This window comes from Oncorhynchus gorbuscha, linkage group LG05 (genome assembly GCF_021184085.1).
Source record: "Oncorhynchus gorbuscha isolate QuinsamMale2020 ecotype Even-year linkage group LG05, OgorEven_v1.0, whole genome shotgun sequence".
Classification (NCBI taxonomy): domain Eukaryota; kingdom Metazoa; phylum Chordata; class Actinopteri; order Salmoniformes; family Salmonidae; genus Oncorhynchus; species Oncorhynchus gorbuscha.
Genome location: NC_060177.1, coordinates 46,462,269 through 46,481,759, shown reverse-complemented (window position 1 = coordinate 46,481,759; position 19,491 = coordinate 46,462,269). Strand labels below are relative to the sequence as shown.

The window sequence follows — 19,491 nt, the reverse complement described above, 5'->3', positions numbered from 1 at the left end:
AATCAAGATAGGGGAGGGATGCTGGATTTCATGAGATGCTGATTAAAGTGGTGAGTGGATAAACTAACTGATGACTGGCAAACCAGCAAACTGCAGACCCCAAGGACAATCTCCTTGATTAGATCCAAGACTAAACAACCTCTGATGACAATTTACTGTTTCTTTAAACTGAAACATAAACAGGCTATTTTCTAACTCACACTCTGCACAAATGAAAAGGCAGGCATGTTTCACATAAATATGCACTTCCAAGCCAGTTTTAGCACAAGTTTAGTTGATTTGACATGATACAGAGAATATGCTATTATTTATTTCACATAACATTGCATATCAAATCCACCTACCTCACTGAAATAGCAGTGATAAGATTGAGCACTTGCATGATAGAGGTGACATTTACATAATATCTACACTCAATATTTCTATAATGTATAGAAGAAATCAAATCTGTACAGTTCATGTCAAGACAAACATTCATGTGTCTTTTGACCCAATAACACATCTGCAGCGACAGGCAAATCCATACTGTAAAGGCCCCTCAGGTTAGAGAGCCCAGTTTTTGCTGTGTGAAGAACATTTCAGAGAAAGGAATGAAGTTTGAGGGAGTGGTCTCGTGACTTGTCAGCCAAGGAGTACAGAAAACTGCCATAGCCCCAAAATATTACTGGAAGCCAGCTACACAGGTTAACAAAATACACAGATGCTAAAAAACAACTTATCCTGGACAAACACAAGAGGCTTGATCGGTGGAGTGACCATGTTGGTTTCTGACAAAAACATTTTGACCAAAAAACAACAACACGCAATACAAGGCAAACAGTCTTAAAGATCTTTTGAGAATGTAGCGGAGAACCTACGGTGTTTCTAGCAGCTAGAATTTCAGTCTTTTAAAGAGTATGTGTCTCAGAGGAATGGAAATAAATACAGTATCTACAAAGCATTTCATTGTAACACTGAATCTGTCTTGAAAGACACTAAGCAGAATTAGCGCTCGCCCGGCCTGAGCATCTACTCCGCCAGTTTGAGCTCAATTATTGATGGGCCCAATAAATTATTTATTCACCTTTCCCCCCTGTTTCAGTGAGACCCAATATCGTTTCTATTTCTAAGGTAACAGAGGGAACTGCTGCACATGGCTTAGGGAGTATGGTGGCAGTACTTGGAGGCTGGGGTGTGGTTGTGGGAGGCCTGCTGCTGTCAGCTTCAGGCGTCTCTCCACATCTGGTGCAGATGCTGCAGATACTCAAAGGCTCTCTCGCTCATGTTCAGGGCGGTGTGAACTTGCTGCAGGTTGGCCTCCCCTATCAATGACAGGCAGCAGATCCCAAAGTAGGCGTGCAGCGGGTCTGGAACAGACACGAGGACCAGAAGAGAGAGGAAGGTAGGTCAGCCAAGTGACATGCCCCAGCACCCACACTGAAAGGGCACTGTGGCTTCGGTCACATTCCACGTTCAATTGCATTGCTGACGTTGCTTTAAATCAACTAATGGTTGGACGCTATGTCATCAACTGCGCAGTCAGGCGTCCGATTGCTATAGCATAAGATGTGGTTATCTGTATGTTTGTAAATAACAGGAAGGCCTGCACACTGTTTACGCTCCAAATTCACCGCTTTGACAATACTTCGATCCCAAACGGATCTTCGTCAGGTTTAACACCTTTGTGAGATCTAGCAGGTACCTGCAATGTAGTCAGACTGAAATGTGACTAGGGGACTTTTAAAAATCATATAGAAGACAAGGTTCACAGCTCCTTTAACAACCTCACATTTGCCCGACATGAATTAGTGGCTCCACCTGATGGCTGTACAGACCCCCCAAAAATATCATGAAATAACTAAGATATGGTTTTAAGAGAGAGCAACTCTAAAGTGCTGTCAAAACAGGATTAAATTGCATGCATCAATAACTGTCACTATGGACCACTTGTTATGAAAAAATGTCACGACTTCCACCGAAGTCGGTCCCTCTCCTTGTTCCGGTGGCGTTCGGAAGTCGACGTCACCGGTCTTCTAGCCATCGCCGATCCACCTTTCACTTTCCATTTGTATTGTCTTGTCTTCCCACACACCTGTGTGTATTTAACCCTCTGTTCCCCCCATGTCCTTGTCCGGAATTATTTATTGTAGTGCTTGTGCACGTTATGCTGGTGTGTAAACGGGTTTTGTTTACCCATTGATTTATTGTTCTGTTTACGGTGGTTTTGTTTATTAACCTGCACCGTTGTAAATCAGTTTTTGCTCTCCTGTGCCTGACTTCTTTGAAAATTCTGCGGAATTTTATTGACTTTCGTCTCCCCCCCAATTTGTTGTAGGCATGGACTGTGGTGGACCATTCTTGAAACACACAGAAAACTGTTGAGTATGAAAAACCCAGCAGCGTTACAGTTCTTGACACCAACAGGTGCGCCTAGCACCTACTACCATACCCTGTTCAGAGCCAGTTAAATATTTTGTCTTGCCCATTCACCCTCTGAACGGCACACACACACAATCTCAAGGCTTAAAAATCCTTCCTGTCGCCTCTCCTTCATCGACACTGATTGAAGTGGATTTCACAAGTGACATCAATAAGGGATCATAGCTTTCACCTGGTCAGTCTGTCATGGAAAGAACAGTCGTTCATAATGTTTTGTACATTCAGTGCATGTCTTCCATGATGACATACATTCTTTTAACTGAAATATTTAACTGAAATATTACACAAAATAATTTTAAAACAACTATTACACTTCACTGCATGCACTCTAACAATACTTTTGTGTGATAGTTCTCTCATATTGTTCCTTCTTTATTCTCATTCCCCTCCATCTAAATGACCTGAGAACCAATTCAACCAAACAGTTCCTTTAACGTGAGGCCTGTTCCTTCCCATGTGTCCTCATAAATTAGACATCCCTGCCCCTGGCTATTGGCTTACTGGGCGTTTTCCATTGACAAAGGCCAACACTCCCTCCCACCCCATCTACATCTGTACAGAGCCAGAGTAACTTTACCTGGATGACTGTCTGGTCATTTAGTGAAGCCGCCCACCAAATGGTCCTGAGTGGACAGGATGTAGTTCCAGGTTCATCTCAAAATTAGTATACCGAAAGACGTCTAGGAGCTAAAAAGAGGAGAGGTTGGAATTAGGCCAGGGGGGGGGGATCACTATGACACCTTAGAGCTAGAGCACACCTCTACAGAGCTTTTACTAAATAAAAAAAAGTTTTAAGTGAGAAGGAGGGGTTGGTCTGAAAGAAAATTCAAGAGCGCCGCAATGCCTACACCACCCATGCTCTGCCAAGGTTTTCCAGCGCACAACTTTGACCTACTACAGCTATGTTGGTCTATTGTACTTCAAACAATGTGTATGCAGGATGCTTAGGATTCAAACATTTTCAAACAGCCTATGAATGCAAATCCCGCCTTCATTCCGCTTTGATCAACCTTTTCTCGACTCTGTGTAAATCCGGGCTGATAATAGGTCACTTTGTTTTATGGAGGAGCTGCTATGCAGTTCCTTTAAAATTTGAAGTGGGCTCTCCGGACAGCTCCGGCCCAAGTTGAGCACTGATCTTAAGGCAAAGTTTATCGTCAGAACATTCATAGGCGCATCGTTAAATCTCTGAGCTGTTTCCCAAAACCATCGTGACTACAGTTACACTTGAAAACACTTGTCATTTACCGACTGCCTCAGACCCATCGTAGAACGCTAACTGGGTCGTTAAATGCTTTTTTTGCGCTTTATACACAGAAGATCTCAGCTAAACATAGAATCAAGTTGCTGATCTGCATCTGTGACTGCCGATAAATTCAGAACAAAGTTGACTACAATACAAAGTTGCCAATGTCTTTGCCATCGTTATAAACAAGCAAAGGGTAAAAATATGCTTCAAATGAAAACCGAGATGACTGCATTAAAATATAAATATCAATGTACATAGCCTAAGCATTAGAATAAGCCGCTTCAATATTTGCAGCCATAGGTGATCATTTCTCTCTAGGAGCTGATCTGTCGTCAGTATCTAATGTTAAGGTAAGATTTGAATGGAGAACGCTGACCCGAGACCAGCACTGCCTTTCGATCCCATCAGTATCGACACATGCTCTAACGAAGCACTTATTTATTGCAAATACGTGGTGTTTTGGGAAACACCACTGAATTCTTCAGCCGTTTTAGAAACGATGCACTGTTAAAAACCATCATAAGCTTTTGTTTCATGGCCCAGCACTCTGTCAACCAGCTGCTGTTTGCATTTCTCCATGACAGGCACATGCCCACAATACCATAGGGATGGAATGCATCTCACAGATGAGAGCACAACCCTTTCCTTAAGAGTAGGATCTCTCCTCTAGCAACATATGCAGTAGTAACATGTTTTGGGGTCATTTAGCAGTCACTCTTCTACAGAGCAACTTACAGTAGTGAGGACATACATTTACATACCGGTCCCACATGGGAATCGAACCCACAACCCTGGCTTAGCAACTGCCATACTCTACCAACTGAGCTACACATCACACTCAATGCCACTTGCCTGCTTCTCCACGAACCCCAAGGCTATTTTAAGAACCACCTAATAAATGAAAATAAGTGTCTGTTGTGAGGGGGCTGACAAAAGTATAAACAAACAAAAAATGTCAAAATGTGTCCTCTGAGGCAAACCCACAATCTTCAGATGCACAGGTAGTAACTAACCATTACACTAACACATGGACCTAGAAAGACAATTTACAATGGACAGTCTGGAAGCGTTCGTTCATATAACGCTATCAATATCCACTTGTGTATCTAGGGATCAATTCTCAAGACTCCTGTATATTCTCCGGTTCCATAATCTCCATTGCACAGTGACCGCTGTGCAGTTGGCTAAACATGAGTGGTCAGGCAGCAAAAGTTACCATCTCGATTACAAACCCCTTTAGTAAGAGCTCCTATACCGTAAGATCATGCCACCCAGTCCCATTAAATGCACAGTGTTATGAATTTCCCTGCCGAAGGCGCTGTAGGACTATTTTCCAGAGTGTATGTTTGTTTATGTCTGGCTGGCGCCGCCTAGTCTAGTTCTCCCCCTCACGTGAGAGTTATCGATCACTCCCAGCTTCAGCCAATCAGCCTGTTCCCACTCTGATCACGCATTCTCTGACCTGTTCACAGGACGTGCTATCTTGTCCCTGACCTGCTTTTTCGCTGTTTTCATCTCCCTCCCTCTCATACCTGCTGTCTCGACCTCTGAATGTTTGGCTATGAAAAGCCAACTTACAACTTCCTCTCTAGGAACCAAGGTTTCTTCCTAGGTTTCTGCCTTTCTACAGAGTATTTTCTAGCTACTGTGCTACATTTGCATTGCTTGCTCTTTGGGGTTTTAGGCTGGGCTTCCGTATAAGTGTAATGGGTTGAAGTACGGCCTGGGGAAGTACGGCCTGCTAAATGAAAGTCAATGCATACTAACGAACATATTTGATTCATTTACTGGACCTTTCTCAAATAAAGCAGCATTAATGAACCATAAAGTGAGTGTACACTGAAATATCCGCGGAGGTTCCAGCCCAGTTCCCGTGACCTAGAGTGTGGCGCCCACCCAGAAGGAGTAGCACGTGTCGGCGGACTTGTTGGGGCGGTCGTGGAAGCCGTTCTGCTGTCTCATGCACCAGCGGCGTATCCTGTTCAGCTCACTCTCGCTGAACATCTCCTCTAATTTGCCTATCAGACACAGGGCGGCGACGGCACAGAATATGGACCCACCTGACAGACAGACAGACAGACAGACAGACAGACAGACAGACAGACAGACAGACAGACAGACAGACAGACAGACTGCTTAATGACAGGGGTTATCAGCCACCGGCACAGCACCACTATCAATCACCAGTTTTCCTTTTCAACTGTCACAACATTAGCATCCGAGCGTTTGGATCACTTCCCAACTGCAGAGGTGTACTTGTGGGGGAAGTTGCGGAGGCGGCGTATAAATCTGCCACGGCAGCAGCTCTGTGTGGAGGCCGCTAACAATGAGGGAGAACCTTGCACTCGGCAGATAGTTAGGTGTATGTACCTAGCTATTTGAGATAATATTAATAATCAAGTCCCCCCCAGGGTTAAATAAAGGTTATAATATCCACATTTTTTTCTTAACTTGAATAAAAATGCTTTGTGTAACGTCCCATGGTTTCATTACACAAATCTCTCTGTGCAGTAGCTTAGCTAACCCCGGGGGATTCCCTGGAATAATAGGGCTTAATTGGAAGGAATTAAGAGGATATTTGTTCTAGTAAGGTTTTGGGCTAATGGCTAATCCCGCTCTAGACCCATATTAATCAATCCCGGGTGCTGCCTGCCATACTCGCCATGGGATTCCAATCCAGCCTCCTGGCCAATGCCAGGAAGGAAGCAAAAACAACATTCAGATTATTAGGCAAACATAGGACCATGTGAGGGATAGATACCCATCACTGAAACCGTATAATAACTTGAAGATGGGGGGACATACAGTGCCTTGCCAAAGTATTCGGCCCCCTTGAACTTTGCGACCTTTTGCCACATTTCAGGCTTCAAACAAAGATATAAAACTGTATTTTTTTGTGAAGAATCAACAACAAGTGGGACACAATCATGAAGTGGAACGACATTTATTGGATATTTCTAACTTTTTTAACAAATCAAAAACTGAAAAATTGGGCGTGCAAAATTATTCAGCCCCTTTACTTTCAGTGCAGCAAACTCTCTCCAGAAGTTCAGTGAGGATCTCTGAATGATCCAATGTTGACCTAAATGACTAATGATGATAAATACAATCCACCTGTGTGTAATCAAGTCTCCGTATAAATGCACCTGCTCTGTGATAGTCTCAGAGGTCTGTTAAAAGCGCAGAGAGCATCATGAAAAACAAGGAACACACCAGGCAGGTCCGAGATACTGTTGTGAAGAAGTTTAAAGCCGGATTTGGATACAAAAAGATTTCCCAAGCTTTAAACATCCCAAGGAGCACTGTGCAAGTGATAATATTGAAATGGAAGGAGTATCAGACCACTGCAAATCTACCAAGACCTGGCAGTCCCTCTAAACTTTCAGCTCATACAAGGAGAAGACTGATCAGAGATGCAGCCAAGAGGCCCATTATCACTCTGGATGAACTGCAGAGATCTACAGCTGAGGTGGGAGACTCTATCCATAGGACAACAATCAGTCGTATATTGCACAAATCTGGCCTTTATGGAAGAGTGGCAAGAAGAAAGCCATTTCTTAAAGATATCCATAAAAAGTGTCATTTAAAGTTTGCCACAAGCCACCTGGGAGACACACCAAACATGTTGAAGAAGGTGCTCTGGTCAGATGAAACCAAAATCGAACTTTTTGGCAACAATGCAAAATGTTAAGTTTGGTGTAAAAGCAACACAGCTAATCACCCTGAACACACCATCCCCACTGTCAAACATGGTGGTGGCAGCATCATGGTTTGGGCCTGATTTTCTTCAGCAGGGACAGGGAAGATGGTTAAAATTGATGGGAAGATGGATGGAGCCAAATACAGGACCATTCTGGAAGAAAACCTGATGGAGTCTGCAAAAGACCTGAGACTGGGACGGAGATTTGTCTTCCAACAAGACAATGATCCAAAACATAAAGCAAAATCTACAATGGAATGGTTCAAAAATAAACATATCCAGGTGTTAGAATGGCCAAGTCAAAGTCCAGACCTGAATCCAATCGAAAATCTGTGGAAAGAACTGAAAACTGCTGTTCACAAATGCTCTCCATCCAACCTCACTGAGTTCGAGCTGTTTTGCAAGGAATGGGAAAAAATTTCAGTCTCTCGATGTGCAAAACTGATAGACATACCCCAAGCGACTTACAGCTGTAATCGCAGCAAAAGGTGGTGCTACAAATTATTAACTTAAGGGGGCTGAATAATTTTGCACGCCCAATTTTTCAGTTTTGATTTGTTAAAAAAGTTTGAAATATCCAATAAATGTCGTTCCACTTCATGATTGTGTCCCACTTGTTGTTGATTCTTCACAAAAAAATACAGTTTTATCTTTATGTTTGAAGCCTGAAATGTGGCAAAAGGTCGCAAAGTTCAAGGGGGCCGAATACTTTCGCAAGGCACTGTATGTGATCTATGAGGAAAGGCGAGATCGGGACACAAGCTGCTCAATCAATGCCCACGTGGAGCAATCCACGGCCACGTGTCCACAGTGCTGCTTGCTAACTATACTAAACCGCACTTCATACACATGCTTAATGAGGCAGACCAACATTGGCGACAATAACAATGAGGAAGTAACAATGTTGAAAGTAGTAATGTTTACTGTAGGGCCCCGCCCCAGGGGGTTAAAAGCCCACCAAATTTGGCAGCAAGAGGATTAGAGGCCTTCCCTCCCGTCTGGATCATATCCTCGATTTATAGGCGTCTGAGAAAACCCCCAGAGCTTAGGACCAGCGCTGCATGGGCTTCTTGACTGCCTCCGTGTCTCCATGTCACACCAGCCAACTGCATGGCCCCAAAACACACACACAGGTCAATGTAATCCATTACAGCCACCCAGACAGGAATACCGCTGCCTGCCCTCCAGACTTTACTATATATATTTTTTTGTTAGATTACAGAGATGGGAAAGCAGGGGATATCACAGAGGAAACAATCACTATTATGAGGTCCAGCAGGACACAATGGTGTCTGGTCTCATCACCTCCATCTCACCATCCCCTTGTGACTTGGAGGGGAGGATAAAGTGAGAATGTAATAAAACTCAGGACTTGTGTAAACCGTTTCTCTCTGAAGGCTTTGACTGTAAAGGGTCAGGCGTTGGACTAGTAACCGGAAGGTTACAAGTTCAAACCCCCGAGCTGACAAGGTACAAATCTGTTGTTCTGCCCCTGAACAGGCAGTTAACCCACTGTTCCTAGGCCGTCATTGAAAATAAGAATTTGTTCTCAACTGACTTGCCTAGTTAAATAAAGGTAAAATTTTTAAAAATCCAATACACCTTCAAAAGAACCACTGACACAGATGCTTGATATAGGTCTATCTCTATGACGTGTTGACTACAACAGAAATAAACACTGGGTTAAACCAATGTTGGTTTAAACCAGTTTTACACTCCAGCAAGTAGTGGTTGAGGGCTGAACCCTTGTAGAAAAGACTGAGGAGGCTCAGTGCAGCAGGTTGCTTGATGAAAGAGACCAAGTAAAACAACAAACTTACCATACTTCTCTTAATGTAGTCGATGGCCTTCTTGATGTCCAGTCATCGAGCATGTAGCAGATGCATGCTGCGCAGTACACAAACCTCAAGTCATTTTCCCTTCCAGTCTTTTCTACAAGGGTTGAGCCCTCAACCACTACTTGCTAGTGTAAAACTGGGGTTTAAACCAACATTGGTTTAACCCAGTGTGGAAAACTTGACTGGCCTGCACAGAGCACTGATCTCAACTCCATCAAAAACCTTTGGGATGAATTGGAACACCGACTGTGATTCAGGCCTATTAGCCCAACATCATTGCCCGACCTCACTAATGCTCGTGACTGAATGGAAGCAAGTCCCCGCAGCAATGTTCCAACATCTAGTGGAAAGTCTGTTAACGCAGCAAGGGGGGGCCAATTCCATATTAATGACGATGATTTTGGAATGAGATGTTCGACGAGCAAGTGTCCACAAACTTTTGGTCATGTAGTGTAGTTCTCTGCGTACAGTCCTCACTTCAGGGCTCGTATTCATAAAGCATCTCAGTTGGCGTGCTGATCTAGGATCAGATCCCCCCTCTTATTGATTATGATTTAAAGTGACAAAACAGATCATAGATCAGTACTACTTTGAGACTATAATATAATAAGAGTGTAGCCCAGGGATAGGCCACCCTGTCCTTGGAGTGCCGCAGGTACTGCAGGATTTTGTTCCAAATAGGCACCACACCAGACCAACTGATCAGTTCAGTGATTGCCTAAATTCTAATCACCGGAGGCCTCATTTATAAATAGAGTAGAAATTATTTTAAAATACTACTTCCAAACTGAATTTAGAATGGTCGTATGCATAGTAATAGTCTGATTTATCAAACAATCCTACCAACGTCATACGCACACCGGTAGGAATTAACTGTAACTCAGTAAAATGAACTGTAACTCAGTCAAATCAAATTGTTACATTTATACTTTTACACATTTATAAAAATGCTGTACCATGAAATAAAAATTGCAAGGCTTAAATATAGGTGCTGGTTTCAGCAATTGATAGCCAGCAGCATACCACCCTGCATCCCACTGCTGGCTTGCTTCTGAAGCTAAGCAGGGTTGGTCCCTGGATGGGAGACTAGATGCTGTTGGAAGTGGTGTTGGTGGGCCAGTAGGAGGCACTCTTTCCTAAAGTAAAAAAAAAAAAAACCCTGTGTAGAGTGCTGTTGTTCCGATGGGTTGTTAAATGTGTGTCCTAACTCTCTGTGGTCACTACAGATCACATGGCACTTATTGTAGGGGTGTTAACCCTGGTGTCCTGTCTAAATTCCCAAGCTGTCACTCATACCATAATCAACAGCTTATAATTGACTCATTCATCCCCCTCTCCCCAGGTTGTTGCTGTAAATGAAAATGTGTTCTCAGTCAGACTTGTTAAGAGGTGTGACCAGTAAAAACAAGAACATAGCTACAAAAGAGAGGACAATTAAGTATATTTGAAATGAGTAGGAAACACTGGCCAAAAAGACATCTAACCTCAACAGTTCCCTCATGTATGTGTATAGGCCATCATTGCTGCTCTACTGAATGAGTTGTGTGTGCCAGCAAAATCAGCACTTGGTTATGTGAGATTGTTCTCTCTTTTCCAAGTTTACAAATTAAACTCTGGGCAGTGAGAGAATAAGCTCATGGAAGCAATTGAACATGTTTAATTCACTCACAAACATCTGAACGTTTCAGTATTGACTATTTTAAACCCAAGAACATGTTTCAGAACCGTAATCTAAGTAGGAAATATGCAAACATGATTGCCATTGCTAGCTAGATAGCTATCTAAATTGGTTGCCTAGCAACAAACATTTTAGGATGATTTGTAAGAAGATGGATATTTAAGGACATAAAATCTTAAGATACTGTTGAGGAATTGCACTTATGAACTTTTTTTCATTTCTTAATAAGCAGCTTCAAGTTTTTGCGTAATAAGTGTTTTGTGAATCTGGGCCCCTAGTCTAGCTTATATAAACACAAGCCAAGACATTATCCATTGCTGTCAGGCAACTCAAAAGGTTGCAATGCTTCCATCTCGTGGTTAGCTTCGTCAGAATGGGAGTGTCCCTGACTACTTAAACAGAACTGAAAATCAGCAGCTGAAACCATTTATTTTTTACTAGGCAAGTCAGTTAAGAACAAATTCTTATTTACAATGACGGCCTACACTGGACGAAACTATTGTATAATAATAAAAACAGGAAGAGAGAGGTGGCGATAGACATGTAAAAGACAGAAAGGGAAAGGGGTAAGAACAGAGAAGAAAGCATATCATTAATGAATCACTGTGCTACCCTAATATTCTTCCAGTTCATTACAATTACATAGTGTCTCCAGTGGTGTCTCCTAACCAGCCTTGGGCTCCCAGTCGGCTTGAAGGTTATCTTAAGAATGGGTGAGGTGATTTTATTTATGTTATTTTACCAGGTAAGTTGACTGAGAACACGTTCTAATTTGCAGCAATGACCTGGGGAATAGTTACAGGGGAGAGGAGGGGGATTAATGAGCCAATAGTAAACAGGGGATTATTAGGTGACCGTGATGGTTTGAGGGTCAGATTGGGAATTTAGCCAGGACACCGGGGTTACCACCCCTACTCTTACGATAAGTGCCATGGGATCTTTAATGACCTCAGAGAGGCAGGACACCCATTTAACGTCCCATCCGAAAGATGGAACCCTTCAGCATTGGGATATTTTTTAGACCAGAGGAAAGTGTTCCTCCTACTGACCCTCCAACACCATCTGGTCTCCCATCCAGGAACTGACCAGGACCAACACTGTTTAGCTTCAGAAGCAAGCCTGCAGTGATGACAGGACTGGGGGTTGGCATCCTCTTTCACATCAAAACATAACTGCAGATGAGACAGACAGCTTGCATGTTTAAGCCTTGTGTTTTTTAAATTTATTCTTACTGTCAGTCATCATAATCATCTAGAGGTGAATTGCAAAACAGACCTTGGATCATTAATTCTGGGACTACTACATCTCTATGTCAATGTAAAGCATCTCTTTAATAATAGTTCCTGTTGACCCGACCAAGTGACCTCAACTCTGATCATGCTGTGCCTTCTGTGTAGCCAGTTCAGATGCGGGAAGGGTTCACAGACACAGCTGATATCACTTAAGAGGATTTAGGGAGAAGGGGGGAGAGAGGGAAGAAGTGAAGGGAAAGACGTATTGAGAAAATAAGGTAGTTAAATTGACAGTGTTCAACAGGAATGTGTGTGTTTGGCCTCACCTGGTGTCCACACTAAGTGGCTGCAGAGTACTTTATGCTGAAAAACATGCACATGTAACCGATGTGAAATGGCTAGCTAGTTAGCGGTGGGGAGCGCTAATAGAGTTTCAATCGGTGACATCACTTGCTCTGAGACCTTGAAGTAGTGGTTCCCCTTGCTCTGCAAGGGCTGCGGCTTTTGTGAAGCGATGGGTAACAATGCTTCGAGGGTGACTGTTGATGTGTGCAGAGGGTCCCTGGTTTGAGCCCAGGTTGGGGCGAGGAGATGGATGGGAAGCTATACTGTTACACACAGACACACAAGGACAAAGAATATTGAGTAGTTATAGAAATAAGGAAGTGTCTTACTATTCTCCAAGGTTGGCTCTCTTACCTATTCTTTGAAGGTGGAAGGAGCCAGGTATACACCTGAGCCTGCTTACTGCACAACACAATCCATCAAGCAGATTGATACATGAGTGTGTAGGTTATAAGGGTGTCTAATTGTTCTAATTGTTTTCAATATGGGCGACTTAAAATAGCCTGTTTTTGTTTTGGCATTACACCCTTACCTAAACAGTATCCACACCTGAGAAGTAGAAATCAAAGGGAGAGAAACTGGGAATGTAATAACTGCAGTTGACATCACTAAGTAAATGGAAGAATACTCTTATTGTAATGTGGATGACTCTTAAAAGAGCCTTTGGTTGTGCATAGTGTTGTCTATAGTGTTGCCAAGGAACAGCACCCTCTTCGAAAGAAGTTTGAGGTGAAGATCTCCTGCACACAGATTGCCTCTTGTTGCGTTGTTGGACCCCATCCTTGAAACATCCTGCAGAGCAGTAGACATCTCCTCTGGCACACAGCGGCGAGCTGCAGATCCCCTCCTGGTCCTCGTGTCCATTCTCATGAAGTTATGCAGGACAGCACAGTTAGCCTTCACACACCTGAATTCCTCCAGGAGGCAGTCCCAGGTAGTCCTGGTCACCCAACTTTGCAGTGCCCTACATCTTAACTGTAGGCAATCATTTTGAAAAAAAAATCTCCAGTTACAAGGTATCTGTAGAATTATGGAAGAATACGTCATTATTAGACTTTTACATCACCAGGTAAAGTGTGGATTAAAGTATAATATCCCTTCTATCAATCCAATGTTAGCATGATTTGTTATGTGCATGTGTAGCATGTGACAATAACAGGATCATATCAAGGTTAGCATCACAAATGAATACATAAATACCACTTGAAGCTTGATGAAGAGTTGATCATTTGTATCAGCAAAACGTGCACCCCTTTGAGTCCCAAGGGCCAGGACTTTGAACCGCTGCCCTTCATTGGGACCTCTTCATCTCTAGACAGGCTTTCATAGCTCTTTATCTGAGGACAGAAAACCTCACAAGAAACAGACTTCATTACACTGCACTGAAAATATTATGTTACTATTATCTCCAGCCTCACTTCTAGGGACAGGAACTACACAAGTACCTTCCCTATCCAGAATAGCCTACTCTCTCGCGTTGAGTTGGGGCTTCTATCTTTTCACCCACCTCCATGGTTGTTTACTAGCTTACCTACAAATGCATTTGGAGTTTGTGTTTTTACAGTGATGAATACATCAAGATAGCTAGCTGATATGAAGTTAGGTAGCTGGTGATATTTAATTCATTTAGCTAGCCATCTTTACATTGTCAAGTTGGCTAGCTCATTTAGCAGCTTATGAGTTAGCCTGCACTGTAGCTAGCTAATAATAAATCTTTTTTTTTACATTTTCGAAATGTATTTAACGTTACTTACTTGAATAGGTTATCCCATCCATGTGGACAATTGGAAACAGGGAAGCAAAGTGTGTTCGTCACCAGAGCGTCTTAAAGCATATTACCATTGAACTATTTGGGCATTTAATAACCAGGCCTTCAATACATACTTCATATGTTGAATTATTGACGCTCAATCAAAAAGGTATTATATGCTGCCAGCACGCCCACAAGCGATTCACAATGGGCGGCCTAAGAGGCACCGGGCAATTTACCGCTTGCTCGTGAACATGCCAGTCAAACTGGGCTCCATCACTGGATGTAAAAATGTGAGAAGCATCCGCTTGAAGTTTCCTTCACTCCCAAATATGGTAGTGAGAGGATGCCCCACTGACCGGAACTGAGAGATGAAACTAGATGGATTTTGGCCGATATTCTGCAAATTCTCATCTGTGAAACATTTGATTTCAATACAGTGTTATGTTCCCAAATGTACAATATGTTATGAACAGAGTGGAGTAAGTTTAGTAGACTTTACCCTTTTTTAAATCGCGTTGTTTTGGAGTGCAATGGCAAATTGAGTTTATGCCCACGCGGACTTCGCAGAGTAGGCGTTCCCTAACGGAAATATGCAGATATCGGCTAGCACGCGCCAATAGGATCTCGCTAGGTCGTGCTTGGCGCTGTCCACCTCCTTGCTTGTTCTGCCCACTTTGACTCATAGATTCACATGGGAAATTACAGGCTGTGGTCTATCTTGGTTCAATTGTAAAAAAGAAAAAAAGAAATTGGTAATGGACTCCTGAAACCGGAACTAGCAAGATGTCAGCCCCCACGAATCGGCGTATTCGACAGTGAGTTGATTACGTTGAAAACAACGGTCAGTCATATTGGAGGCTGTTCTTATTATAACCAAATATTATGGATATACTGACAAGAAACACGTCTCTCTGCCCTAACGATGGGAGTCGTTGTCCACAAAGCATCACAGCGGGCTGTCTAGCCCCCTCCTAAGCTTTCTTTGGATTGGTTGTACATCTAATTATTGTAATCAATTGTTGAATATTAAATTTAATAGAGAGATGCTATGCTTACTAGCCTCATGACATGAATATGCTTAGCTATCTCGAGAAAACTCTTATATAGGTACAGAATGCAGGCTACCAAGTGGCATAGCCTCTGACTTAGTAAGGTTAATCTTGTAGCCTGAGAATCCGCTGAATAATTCAATAATATTAATAAGAGGTGTAATTGAAGTCTCGGGACTAGAGATGAATATCAGGACATCATCAGCATACAAGCTTATTTTATGGTGAACATCACCAATGAGCAGCCCCTGTATAGCAGGCTGATGGCCTCGGCTAGTGGTTCCATAACGAGTGCAAAGAGGAGGGGGGATAAAGGACAGCCCTGTCTGGTACCTCTGTGTATAGGGAAGCTATTTGACCGTAGCCCATTAGTAAGGACAGCAGCCTGAGGATCATCATATAAAACTTTCACCCATTTTATAAAGTTGTCCCCCAGACCAAATTTATTTAGAGCAAATAATAGGTAAGACCACTCCACACGATCAAATGCCTTCTCAGCATCTAGGGAGAGCACAAGACCATCCACAGCACTTTGTTGGTAGGCTTGAATTACATTAAGAAGCCGCCTGACGTTGTTGCATGACTTACGGCCCCTAATGAAGCCAGTTTGGTCTCCTTTCACAATTAGTGGCAATGAGTCCTCTAATCTTGTGGCTAGAATTTTAGAAAGCAATTTTCTATCCACATTCAGAAGGGAAATTGGTCTGTACGAGGAACAAGACTCTGGACATTTTCCCTTTTTGAGAATAAGTGAAATGTTGGCTTCTCTCAGCGTTTGAGGGAGTTGGTCATTTGAAAATGAGTGGTTAAACATATCACGCAATGGCTCAAGGATCAGGCCATGGAACTCTTTATAGAACTCACTACAAAACCCATCTGGTCCTGGGGCCTTACCATTTTGCAGATTCTTAATTGCGAACATTATCTCTTCCTTGGTGATAGGGGCATTGAGGAGGGACCTCTGTTCTTCGGAGATAGTAGGGAGCTCAATCTTACCAAAGAAGTTCTCCATTAATTTGGGTGCATCTTTTGGCAGTTCTGAGGCATAAAGGTTTGTATAAAATTTCTTAAATGAGTCACTTATCAATTTATTTTCATATAAATGATTACCATCAGAATCAGTAATAGTAGCAATTGACTGAGAGTCAGCCCTCTTTTTAGCTAGGTATGCCAAGTACTTTCCTGGCTTATCGCCATGTTCATATAGCTTTTGCCTGACAAATCTCATTTTCTTTTCAGCGTCCTGTGTTAGGAGAGAGTCTAACGTTGATCTAATGACTGATATTTCCTTTAATAGGGCAGGAGTGGGCGTTTTAATGTAGTCCTTCTCTTTAGTTCCTAATTCACCCTCTAACATTTTTTGCTTTTCCCGCTTTTTCCGTCTCTTAGTAGCTGTGTATGACATAATCAGACCCCTGGCATACGCTTTACAGGTCTCCCAAAGGAGCGAGGGGTTATCTGTTGATTGAGAGTTAATAGAGAAAAATGCTTTAAACTCTGTTATAAAATATGATGTGAATGTATGGTCTTTAAGAATGGTTGTGTTCAACCTCCAATGTCTTGACCGATTGAATGCCCCGTTGAGTTTTATGTCCAGGATCACCTCAGCATGATCAGATATGACTATGCTTCCTATCCTAGCAGATAAAACAGACTGCAAAGACGTCCTGGGCATAAAAAAATAGTCTATTCTAGTCTGACATCCATGAGGTGCAGAGAAAAAAGTGAACTCTCTGTTGGAGGGATGGAAAGCTCTCCAGACATCCGCATACCCCAGATCATCACAAATAGCTGTAAGTGACTTTGCTTGAGGAGAGAGTGAAGCTATACCGCTGGGAGATTTATCAATAAGGGGGTTCAACAAGCAGTTAAAATCTCCTCCAACCACTGCAGTGTCTGAGTTTAATTCTGAAAAGTCTAGAAATGCTTTAGTAAGGAAATCAGGGGGGTGAGCAGGGGGGAAGTAAATATTCATTATGGAAATGTTCTGCCCTTGTAAAGTACCATTAATTATAACAAAGCGACCAAATTTATCTTTCACACAATTCAAGACCTTAAGTGGTAAGTTCTTTTTCACCAGAATTGCTACCCCTCTACTTCTGGATGTAAATGATGAGAAAAACACTTGACCAAATCCTCCTTGCTGTAATTTCAAGTGCTCCTTATCATCCAAATGGGTTTCCTGTAACAGGGCAATATCAATATTTTCTTTTTTCAAAAAAGACAATACTTTCTTCCTCTTAATGGGGTTATGGCTCCCTCTAATGTTCCACGTGCATACACGCAGTCTGTTATCTGCCATTGTATCTTGACCATTCAATATTCAGACTGGATCCTACTGTAAAAGTGGGGTGGTACCTTTTTCCATGTGTTGAACTCTCCTCCATCTCACTGAGCATAAACAAAAAATATGAACCCTGAACTCGAACTATACTGAACCCAAAAATTAAACATGTAAAGATCCAAAAGGGGGTTTTCCCACTAGCTAACATACAGGGATTTCCACTCTCAAATGTAGACTCTTAAGTCCGCATTGCCGCTCAATAGCCTCATCCTTTATATATATGGAAAATAAAATCAATAGAAGAAGATTGAGGCTATTCCACCTAAAACCAAGCCTGGGCACCAATATGGATTCACACATATCTCAGCCTGAGCTATAGTGACTATTACTTTAGCAAGAAAAATAATAAAGATACGAATATTACTGAGCTGGAGTACGTGAGGACTCACACCACTGTTTCATGATCGGATTCAACCAAAAATAAGCAAAGTTATCCAATGCTGTGGAGGCGCAGCTTAGAGTTATTTACCCGAGAGAGTCAATAAACGCAGCAGCCTCTTCAGGTGTGTAGAGCTTTTTAGGTGATCCGTTGACCATAATCTTCAATGTGGCCGGGTACAACAGTGCGTAGTCCATCTTAACGCTGAATTGCAGTTCACAGCACATCTCAGGGACCACGCTCACATGTGAAGAGGTTGACAGCCTAAAAAGGCCCTGTTAAAAAAGGCAAACGGGGTGGTTATAGGAACATGATGGCAGGCTGAGGACTTGGAGGCAGTCCTTGTGGTATCAGCTGCAATGTAGAGACTAATCAAGGGTAATGCACACCACCGCATAAATCCAGGGGATTGAGCGTCCTTGGCAGGCAAGTGAACTGGGCCGAAGCAGATAGCAAAAAGTCCTCCCCATGCTAAGCTAACAGCTGCTTCCCCTTATCACTGTAGGCACAAGTGAGACCCATCTCTCAGATCAGTGAGAGGTAAACACAACTCATCACAGCACAGTGACTGGGGCTTTACTTATTATATGCTCTGCTCTCCTGTTCTGGATTCTCACTGGATCAAAGCATATGACTCACAGTACTGTAAAAGACAAACTAGGGCATCAATGTGTGTAAGTGTAACCACCCAGACAACTTTTGGATCATAAACGTTTTTAGATCAGTCTTTCATTATATGATGGAGGATTAAATAACAGGCTTGTCCCTCTAAGGCTGTGGTGTAAAGCACTTAAGTAAAAATATTTTAAAGTACGACTAAAGTATATATTTTTTTGTACAGTATCTGTACTATACTATATTTTTGAAAAGTTTTACTTCACTACATTCCCAAAGAAAAATGTACTTTTTACACGATACCCAAAAGTACTTGTTACATTTTTAATGCTTAGCAGGACAGGAAATGGTCCAATTTACACACTTATCAAGAGAACATCCTTGGTCATCCCTATTACCTGATCTGGCGAATTCACTAAACACAGATGCTTCGTTTGTAAATTATGCCTGAGTGTTGGCGCGCGCCCCTGGCTATCCGTAAATTTAAAACACATGAATATCGTGCCGTCTGGTTTGCTTAATATAAAGGAATGAGAAAATATTTATATTTTTCATTTTGACACTTAATTAAGTACATTTGATCAATTATGTTTACTTTTGATACTGAAGTATATTTAAAACCAAATACTTTTACTCAAGTAGTATTTTACTGGGTGATTTTCAACTTTTACTTGAGTCATTTACTATTAAAGGATCTTTACTTTTACTCAAGTATGACAATTGGGTACTTTTTCCATTACGGCTCTAAGGCTTGTCCTTCAGGTAACCACAATAAATGGATTTCAAGTTCTAGGGAATGTGCAAAACGAAGGCAAATGAAACCGTTTAATAGTACATGTAAATCAGTCATTTTACACAGGAATCTGATAGCAGGGTGTAATGGTGTCAGTT

At 42.3% G+C, this 19,491-nt stretch overlaps 1 pseudogene; it reads right to left on the bottom strand.

The window, feature by feature from the left end:
* Nucleotides 1-341: 341 nt before the first annotated feature.
* LOC124034883 lies at nt 342-11,957 on the bottom strand (annotated as a pseudogene).
* Nucleotides 11,958-19,491: the final 7,534 nt, after the last annotated feature.